Source organism: Populus alba, chromosome 1, assembly GCF_005239225.2.
Source record: "Populus alba chromosome 1, ASM523922v2, whole genome shotgun sequence".
Lineage (NCBI taxonomy): Eukaryota > Viridiplantae > Streptophyta > Magnoliopsida > Malpighiales > Salicaceae > Populus > Populus alba.
This window is the reverse complement of record NC_133284.1, coordinates 27,231,076-27,241,917: the sequence shown is the minus strand read 5'-3', so window position 1 is coordinate 27,241,917 and position 10,842 is coordinate 27,231,076.

The window sequence follows — 10,842 nt, the reverse complement described above, 5'->3', positions numbered from 1 at the left end:
TTCTCCTCCTCCTCCGAACCATCAACGCCGTCCTCCAACAGCAGCAGCTCCTCCACAGCAGCACCCGATCTCCCGCAACTGAAGAACCCCAGCGACGACCACAGCGGCGCCCGAACAGCAGCGCCATCAACATCGTCTCTTCTCCCTTAGCAGACGGTCACCAGCAACGGCGAAGCAGCACCGACAGATCAGCCGCCTCCCTACCTCCCCCCGATCTCTTCCTCGCCATCGACACCGGAGGTTCCTCCAGTAGCAGCCGACACACGGCGCCCACAGACCCACCTCCAGAACAGCCCTGCAGTGGCCACCGCAGCCGGCGAAAGAAGAGGACAGATCTGCAAGAAAAAAAAAACAGATCTAAAAATGAAATCAAAAACTTAAAATCAACTGCCTTGTGTGTATCTTTGGGTCTTTGCAGGTGACGGTGACCCCACCGCCGGCGTGGGAAGAAGAGAGGAAGACGTGACCGACCCCCCTGTTTCTTCGGTGTTCCATGTGGCGGCGCGTGAAACCACGCGCCACCAGTGATGGTGGTGCGTGGGGAGACGCGCCGCCGGTGCTCTGCTGTCCTTTGCCTTCACATAAGTGGTTCCAGCACTGTTAAGGAATTTTTGAAATGGCTGTTTTGTAGTTTTAGAATTGTTTAATGTAATTTTTGCTTAATGTAATTTTTGCTAGTTTTGAGTTTTTGTACTTTGTAAATGATGTAAAAGAAAATAAAAAAAAGAAAAGAAAAGAAAAGAAAAAGAGAAAGTGATAATAAAAACAAAAAAAAAAAAAAAAAAGAAATGCTTGTGTGTGCTTGTATGTTTATTTTTTATTTATTTATGTTATTGAATTAAAAATTAAAAAAAGGATAAAAAGAATTATTTGTTAATTTAAATATGGTTAAATATCTCAAGGACAAATAAAATCAAGTTGTATTTTCCATGAAAATATGAGGACAAGTTTCTACATATATTCGGGGATTTAATAACTGATTTATTCAAGCCTAAGAATTTAATTAATATTTTTAAATTTTCAAATCACATCAGAACACGAAGCAGCTTACTCAGGTAGGGTGTGTTAGGGGTGCTGATACCTTCCCTAACCACAACTAGTCCCTTACCCGCGATCTCTGACAAGACCAGTACATCCGGTTTCCTAGTAGCCCTCAATGAATTACTAGGTGGCGACTCCCTCGAATGAATTCAAAGCAAACGCAACAAACGATGAAAAATCGCCAGTCGATTGCCGCGCGCTGATGATTTTTTTTTTGGGGTGCGACACTACTGCAGGGACGTCACACCAACGAGATGTTTAGGAAACCCGATACACGGGAACCTACTTTTGCAAGGAATCATGTAGATGCATTCTATATCACAATGTATTTTGTATGGATCAATGTACTGAATGTATAACTTTTACTAGATCCTTTTTGTTTAAAAATGTGATGTCTATTAGTGGGATAGGAATGCAAACTCATGACTATGTATATATTCTTTTAATATGATCTTCAAATCATGCAACTTTGATATTATGTGTTTGTGTAAGATTCACTTTTAAATGAAATGTGGATTGTATGGATTGTAGTTTGATGATGTGAAGCTTCAAGTTCCTAATTACCGGCACCATGTGTTTTAAATATTAAAAAAAAAAAATTTACTGTTAATTTGGGCTGGAAGCCGAGGTTGTTACATATAATATTATATATTATAAAAATAATAGGATGGGCTTGGCTCTATTATATGGGCATATCCCATCCTATCTATACCGAGTTCGGCCTACAAGAAATTAGGCCAAGGTTGGCCACAAAGAGTTTGGCCAACATTGGCCCAAAACAAGGGTTGGGCCATTGTAGGCCCAGCAAATCTTCCTTTCTTTTATGGGACTGGGTTGGACCTGACCCAACCATTTTGGTCTGGACCAAAACTGGTCCGACTAAGTAAATAGTGGAGAGACTCTCCACTTTTCACTAGCCAAAAAGTGGAGAAGGAAGATGAGGAAGAACAAGAAGAATGAGAAAGAGGAGGAGAACGAGGAAGAGGAGATGGGAGGCTAACCTGGTGATGACGTTGGTGGTGCTGGTGGTGTCGATGACAAAACAACAGTGGTTCCAGGCAACTGTGGGGAGAAGATGGTGGTTGCCACTGCAATTCCTTTTCCTTCTCTGTGAAGAGGCATAAGCTTATTTTTTTCTTTCTTTTTGTTTATTGTTTTTTCTTCCTTATCTCTCTTGTTATTTCTTCAGGTTTTTCGTTTTTGTTCCTCTCATCTTCTCTCATTTTTGTTCTCTGTTTTTTTATCCTCTTTATTTTCCTTTTTTCTTTCTCTCATTTTCCATCTATTTTTTCTTATGTCTTTCATCTTCCCCTTTCTTGTCACCTTTCGTCTTGTAAGGGGGTATTTATAAGGGGCAGGGGGAGAGGGAGCTACCCTAACCCTTTCCAGTCATGACGAAGGGGTAGGGTGGTGGGGCGGCTTTTGTGCAGCCACCCCAGAGCCACCCATAGGACTTGTCTCATCTGCCCTTTCATCATGGCAATAGGGCCATGAGGGGTGTGGGTTGTGTTAGGGTTTTTAGGCAAGTGGAAGGGAGAGACACTGCAAAGGAGGGGAAGAAAAACCTTCTTCCCTTGCCTTTACGTGTCCAAGGGAAGAAGATGGCAAAAAGTGCCATCAAAACGACACCGTTTGTAGCTTCTTTTTTTTTTTTAATGAGTAGTTTAAATGAGAGAGGCACCAAAAATTTTTTGTTTCCAAATCAGTCCTTAATTTTTAATTTGTTCAATCAAGCCCTCAATTGTGATTTTGATTTTAAAAATCAATTCAATTGCATCCCTACCAAATTCAAATGCCAGCCCTAAAGTTGGTCTTGTTTTTCACTTTCATCCTTAGTTTTGAATTTGTGCATTTTAACCCTCAATTGATCAACAACCTTTCAATTTCTTTAATTTAGCCCCTGATTTGGTCTTGTTTTTCACTTTCATCCTTAGTTTTGAATTTGTGCATTTTGACCCTCAATTGATCAACAAACTTTCAATTTCTTTAATTTAGCCCCTGATTTGGTCAATTCCTACCCTTATAGAAGTGCACCTTTTCCAATTTCGTCCTTGGTTTTGGATTTCTCCATCCAATCCCTAATTGCCCATAAAACATTAATATTTATGCAATTAAGCCCATGATTTGACCTTATTAACTCTCAAAAATTATAATTTGACCCCTAAACTTTAATTTCTTCCAATTAAAGTCTAAATTGACTTAAAAATTATTTTTTCTTGCAATCAAAACTGTAAACCTTGTCAAAAATTAGGCAAAAAAGTAATCTAAGTGCTTATAAAATAGATTTAATAGAAGTACCAAATAAGCATTAGATCAAACCAAATAAAATAATAATATATATAGGAAGTCAATAAAATTTTACTGGGAGTGAGTTACCAAAAATAAAATTATCAATATGTAATTAAACGAAATTTGAATTCACCTGGGTAAAAGATTATATAGACAATGCCAGGATCAAGAATTTTATCCTGAGAACATGAAATTTACTATTTGGGGTATAAAGGGAATTTGGTAAAAAGTTAGTGTGTGTGTGTGTTTATAAGTGTGCATGTGTCTGCTCAGGCAAGAAGAAAAGGAGAGAAAAAGAAAGAGGCGTAAACTATCATTTACATGTGAGAGAGACAGAATTGTAAAGAAAACATAAAATCATATGAGAAGATCTTGAGAGAACATTAACTAAGCTTAGCGAGCATTAGTTGGAAGGAAGAAAAATCAAGTGAAGCTGAGTAGAAAAGGAGAGAGGAAGTTTGGCCAAGATTAAAGAAGAGGAGGAGTCGGAAGCTTGATTTGGGAAGTTTTTAGAGTTTAATTACTTGTTTGGTAAGATATTCTATGACTTTTAATCTGATTTTAATGGTTTAAAGTCCTTAATTGATTGAATTTTTGGAATGTGAAAATTAGAGGAAAGTGATTAAATTATGTAATTGAAGTAAAAAATTTTATAATTAAATATAGGTAGTTGGCTAACCAATGATGGGAGATTTTTTTATTTTAATCAAATGTAAAAAAATTATAGATCAAATGAAACAAAGCTGGAGAATTAGAAGGTTAGAATATTTACAGATATAAACAGAAAAAAGGAAACAAGCTCCCTTTGAAACATAAGGCTAGAGGAACCAACTCCCGCATAGCATAGAAATAAAACCTAAACAAAGAACTAGAATTAATCTAGCAACAAAAGATCAGTTAAACTAGACTAGAGCTAGAACAACAAATCTAATGCAAGATAACAACAGTTGAGGAGGCAGGCAGGCAGAACCAGCATGCACAACAATCAACAGCACGATAGCAGCAACAGGTCAGGCAGCACAGCATAACCAGAAACCCAAAAGAGCAAACAACACATCCAACAAACAACCGAAAAGCAACTATCAAGGTAGATAGCCACTAAGGACAAAACATCCACCAGGACCAACATCCATCAGAACCCAGGGCAGAGGCAAAACAATATCCACTAGAGATGCAACACACACCCAAGGCTAAAAACAGTACAAACAACATCAGCCCGAAAGGGCTAACAATCAACAAAACTACAGGGAAACCCAACATCCAACAGGAGCACAAAACATAGGACAGCAAGCCAGAAGAGATAAGACAGGCCAAAACAAGCATCAAAAGAGGGTTTTGATCAGCTCAAGACTAAGAACAAACACTCAAACCAACCAGGGTAAATATAAACAAAATAGAAACAGAGGGAATAGGCTCCCTTGTAAAAAAATATCCATAAAAGTAAAATGTCTAAAAGAAAAATTCAGTGAGAGGATGAGGCCTCAGAGTCCTTAGAACTGCTCCGGTGACTTGAATCAGCCACTAAGGAGTTTCAGTGTTTCCCTTGCTGGCCAAGACTAGGGGTTGCCGCAGCTCTGCTACGAGTTGGGTATTGTGGATTGTATGATATGATTTTTGGGCTATATCTATATTGAACTTGTTTGTAGGATATATTGTGGATTGTATGAGATGTTGAATATTGATGATTGAAATAAGGTCCGGAATTATGAGCCCTTGTTATGATTGATTGAATGGGTAAATTGATAGTATTTGATAACTTGGGATGTTTTATATACAAAGAAAACTCTGCCAAAATTTTAACAAAATTCTTTCCAAAAAAAATAAAACATTACCCTCAAATTAAGAGCACATGTTGGGATCTTTTAGCATTGAAATAATCGAATGGTTGAGATTGTTATACAAACCCTTCATAAACTTAATTTATCTTTCAACAAAATCTAATTGAGTCCTTAAACATTAAATTTTGGACTTTTCTTCTTCAAATTGAATTTTCTTTGTCAATATAGCCTTCATTAGTCGAAAATATATTGTTAAATTTCAATCTTTGTATTTTTTAACTTCCTAACTAATCTTTAGCTATTTTCTAGGTGTCCATGTTTCTTCTTCTCACTGCTATATATTTTTTGGTTTTCTTCCAACAATGGTTTTTTTTCTCATTTTTTATGTGTGGACCAAAAAATGAGTGACAACAAGAATAAAAGTGGTTATTATTATAATTTTTTTAACTCAATTAGAGGGTTGACTTAGGGCATGGTTAGGGTCACAAGTGGGGTTAAATATTGACACAAATCAATATAAGGATAAAAGTGGTTACTATCATAGTTTGAAAATCCGACTTGGGGGTCAACCCAAAACAAGGTTCGGGTCATGTATAGATACGGTCAACTCAGGTTGCCCTGTGCCAACTAAGGTCAACATAAGAATAAAAATGGCTATTATCATAGTCTTAGAACTCAATTCGAGGGTCGACGAGAGGCACGACCCAAGTCATGGGTGGTGTTAATCGTTGAATCAAGTCGACATAAGGATAAAAATTGTTATTGTTATAGTTCTAAAACACAAATCAATGGTCGACCTAAGCAAGGCTTGATTCACATGTTGGGAGGGTTAACCCGAGTTAATCTGGGTCAACATAATAATAAAAGTGCTTATTGTCATAGTTTTAAAACTCAATTCAAGATTTAACTAGGGGAAGGCTCGAGTCATGGACTGGGAAGGTAAACTAAGGTTGACCTAAGTTAATGTAAGAATAAAATTTATTATTATTCAATAGTTTTAAAACCTAACTCAAAGAGTTTCAACTAGGTAAGGCTCGGGTCACAGGTCAATAGGGTTAACTCGGGTTAACTAGAGTCAATTTATAGATAAAAGTGGTTATTATTATAATTTTAAAACTTGAATTGAGAGTTCATCAGAGGCAAAGTTTAGGTCACAAGTCAGGAAGGTTAAACCAATTGACCGTAAAAAAATTAAAAATAATAAAAGCAACCTTGTTTTGACCACAAAAAGTTTTTCATAAAAAGTCAACGGGTTCTTAACTCTTGTTTTATCCCAAGTCAACCTGGGATTTTAATCGAGTCTAGTCAAATCAATCATTCATCAATTTTTCTTAAACTTGATCCAATCTAGACATTGGGTCAACTCGATTTTGGGTCAACCCACATGGACAGTTCTGGTTTTATAACTGAAGTTATTATAATATTATTAATTTCAACACTCAATATAAACTAAAGTAAAAAAAAATATCTAGTTATCTAGTTATATCTGGCATCTTGTTTTATGAGAATTGTCTTATTTAAGGAGTCACCACCTAGTATTATGGTCACTAGAAACCCTAACTAGTCACTAGAAATTTTATAGTATGGGACTGGTAATGCAAAAGAAAATATATTATCACTCCTTAAGCGTCCTAATTGAGGTATGTTGCATTCTTGGTTTTGCTTTAAATTGCTAAGGGTTTGTTTTCTTTTGTTTCATTCTTATGGTCATTCTATAATGTTCCTGACTTTGGTGTTAGTGAAGACTAGCCTATAAATATTTCCAACTCTAGTGTTGGTGAATATTGCATAATCCATAAAATTTGGATTAAAAGAAAAGGAAACTATTTTTTATTTATTATTTTTATCTTTTTTAAAAGAAAAAAAAGATGTATTGCATATTAGATTTGCATTACATAGTAAAAGTCCATAGATTGAATATATAGCAAAGCTAACAAAAACAACACAAAAAAATTCAAGAACCCATAAATAAATCAACGAAAATCCCCAATTTTTTCTGTAATTTTCTGATATAAAAAAGGGGCTTGTTTGCCAGATATCAAAACAAAAGGAAATAAAATAAAAGGAAAAGGGCCCAAATGAAATTGGGTAGACTGGGCCTCAGGCCTATGCCTAGCTCGATCTCAATTGTTTTTTTTTAGGGCTAGGATGGACCTAGTCTGTAACAACCCTAATTTCCTACATATTTTTCCATGATACATTGGAACTTTTCAGGTTTTTTGTTTTATATAGGTTCCATCAAAATTTCGGCAGAGTCTTCTCTATACTAGGAGGTCCCAAGTTATCAATAAAATCATGTTACGCTTCCAATTTTATTTCACATCCTGATCCAATCATCTTGGATCTCAACCCAAGTCATCATCATCAACACAACACATCTTATTCAATAACATCATATAATGTAATTCAAGTGAAATAATCGATTTCAACTATAAACATGCATTGTTAAATAGGTACTTAGAGTTACAAACATTAGATTAAAGTCATACATTCAAATTTGTGGATTAATATTACATTTCAAGTTTTTAGAGATAAGACTCTTAATTTATAAATAATTACATGGTCAAAAGCAAAAGGTGACTAAACCAATATCATTCCTGATGGACCTGAAATAGAAATTATGTGTAACACATAAATATAAAAAATGTAATAAAAACAATAACAATGACAAGATAATAATCTCCACATAATTTAATTTGTATACTGAATAATTGGCATATAACCTCTTTTTTACCAATATACATTTTTCATCTATTACATATCTGATTTAATATCATATCTCATTTGCTGAGAATAATTTCATCTGGAATTCCATAATTCTATAGTTTTCAAACAATTCCTTATAAGTCAATTCTCACTTGTACTAGATTCCTCTCTGTGATATTTATATCTATTCTTTTGGAATAACTAATCAATATTCCCCCATTCAATTTTTTTAAGGTAATTGCTAATACTAACAAATCATTAGTACATTATTCTCCAATATTGGGTTAAGCGTAACATTACATTCATGGTTGATTATCCTTCCCCAAAAAGTTTTATCAAATCTTATTCATATCTGTTTACCATCAACCTGCGTGATAAGAACCCTTGACATCACTAGTCTCTTACTTCGAGTAACAATCACACTGAAAGGTCAATACCATATGACCCATTATATCATTAACTATTTCCGGACTCGAATAATAATGAAACTATCTTTTTCACTTAACCAGGAGTAACCATGCTGAATGTTAGTAATGCATAGTAATCCAACTACCGAAATCAAGCTAATAAATCTAAGAACATATCGCACTGATGAAGACCCCATCGATACTATTAACGATCCAACCCGCAATATATCATTTTCGTCTGAATCTTCCCATTTCATACCGAACCCCTTCATTTATCTATTTAACATCATATGCAGTTGTAACCACGGTTGCCAAAGTACATCGCACACAATTAAGTTATCAACATTAGGTCACTAAGCATCCCTTCAATAATGTTGAGCAGACCTTCATCAATGCCAATTATCAATTATGCTCTTATGTTAACAACACAATCAAGTTCCTTCTCATAGCAAGGTGTTGTATACCATATGTTGGGCTATGAAAGTGCTAAGATTTGTGTACTGAAGTGTTATATAAACAAATGCTAGATAACCATTTAACGAGCAATGGTAATTAAAATTATAAGATAAAGAATGATAAAATGTTAATTAGCAAGTTGTTTAGGATATAGCATGTGAAGTCCATATGAGTTTATATTATAGCTTATTCTTAACACCAATTCGTGTAACCTTTTCACCGTTGACATAATAAACGTAGCTAAACAGAGTGAAGAAAAGAATACATAAATAAACAGATAAGAATATAATACAGATACGATGTACTCAGTAAAAGGAAAGGAAAATGACAAGCGCATAACAAGATCAATTAATGAACAAGCAAACTTAGCATTTACAAAAATATAAAGAGAGAAATATAAGAACATATTTGATGCTGAATCACAATATGCCTAACATGCATGAAATGTCTCTTTTATTGGCAAAATTTGAAATATGATTCTGATGCACTAATTGTTATAGTGGGTAGCCACATCTTGACTTGGTGACAATCTTACTCCTTGTCTGAACAAATATCAAATTGAGGATAAATTCGAATTTGAACCAACTTTACCATGAAAGTTATAGGAAATTGTCTAGCATTTCAGGAAAAAACATTGAGTCATCTGTTAACTTCTAGAACTCGAGATATATGTTGAAACACAAAATATGTTGGGCGCAGGACAGATCCAGCTTCTCTGTGTTGCTATAATTGCGACTTGAAAACACCTTTTTTAAATCCTGAGCCACATGAAAGTTTTAGCCTACGGTCTATTGTTTCCATTCGATATAAAGAGACTAAATCCGAGAATCAAGAGATTGCAGATATGACGCCCCAGATTACGAACGGTGTCCGGAGTTTAGAGCTGAAATCAACATTCTTTCTAAAGTGTTGGAGCCCTCCTTGTTGCTCCTTTGAATTTGCAGTACTTAAAGCTCAATCAATACACCCTGGTTTATTTTATGTGATAGGCCATATTTTAGATGAACATTTACATAATTAAAGGTATGGGGGGAAAGGGAGTAGAGGGGGGCGGTACGGTGGGGGGGCGGTGGACTTTATATTATAGATTTATGTTTATAAAACATGCTTATTAAGACAGTTTATTGGATATTACGAGTGCAAAATGAAATATAAAACCTTGATAAAAAGGCCTTTTGAAGTACTAATAAACAGTATCATTGGTAATGTATCCTTGCCACCAACATTATGGGTTTGACAATTATCCTATCAATTCCCCTCAATCTCAAGTCACTGGTGATATCCAATAACCAAATTAATTATTTACTCATATCTTATTCAATATTATTATTTTCACTCATAACCTTTTAGAATTTACTATCTTGTACTTAATAGAATTAAAATTCACGATATCTGCTTCAAAAACTTAAATACTCCGGCAACTCCATCTGATTGCCAATAATTTTGCTAATTTCATATAATACCCACACATATTCGGTAACCTTCCCATTATTGTTGAGCTGACTAATTGTTATACTCATGGTTTTGATAAATTTTCAAAAAAAAAAAGCAAACATTAAGGAGCAATATCAAGGAGATAATTACTGCAATTAAAATGCATAAATATATGTTTCTCCTCGGCTCCTCTCTCTCATAAATGTTCCTAGTTGCCCTTGCGTCTATCTATTTAGGGGAGTGGGCAAACCGGAGTCGTGGCAGATGGTTCTGGTAAGAAGACGATGATGGTGCAATGACTGCCAAAATTGCTCTCCCTATGTATAATCTCTATTATTCTTCTGTCCCCTATTTTTTTTTTTTGTTTCTCTCGTCCTTTCCTAGTTTTCCTCAAGTTTTTTCTTCCTCATCCCCTTGATGACCTTTTGTTCTCAGACTTTTTATAGCAAGAGAAACAATGTTCGTTGTCTTCCAACATTGATTGCAGTGTAATGTGGCGGTGGGCATCCGTTGAAGAAGAGACGTGCGCATCCCTAAAATAGTGGCGTTGTTTTGGTGTTAATGATTATTTGCGTTTTGGCCCTTGAAATTTTAAAAGTTTTGTAAATCTAAGCCTAGTTAATGATCTGAACCCTACACTTTAGACCTTTTCAGCTTAATCCTTGGACTTTAATCTGTTGCAAATGTGCCCCATTAACCCAAACTTGGTATTTCTTCAATTAAGTCCCTGA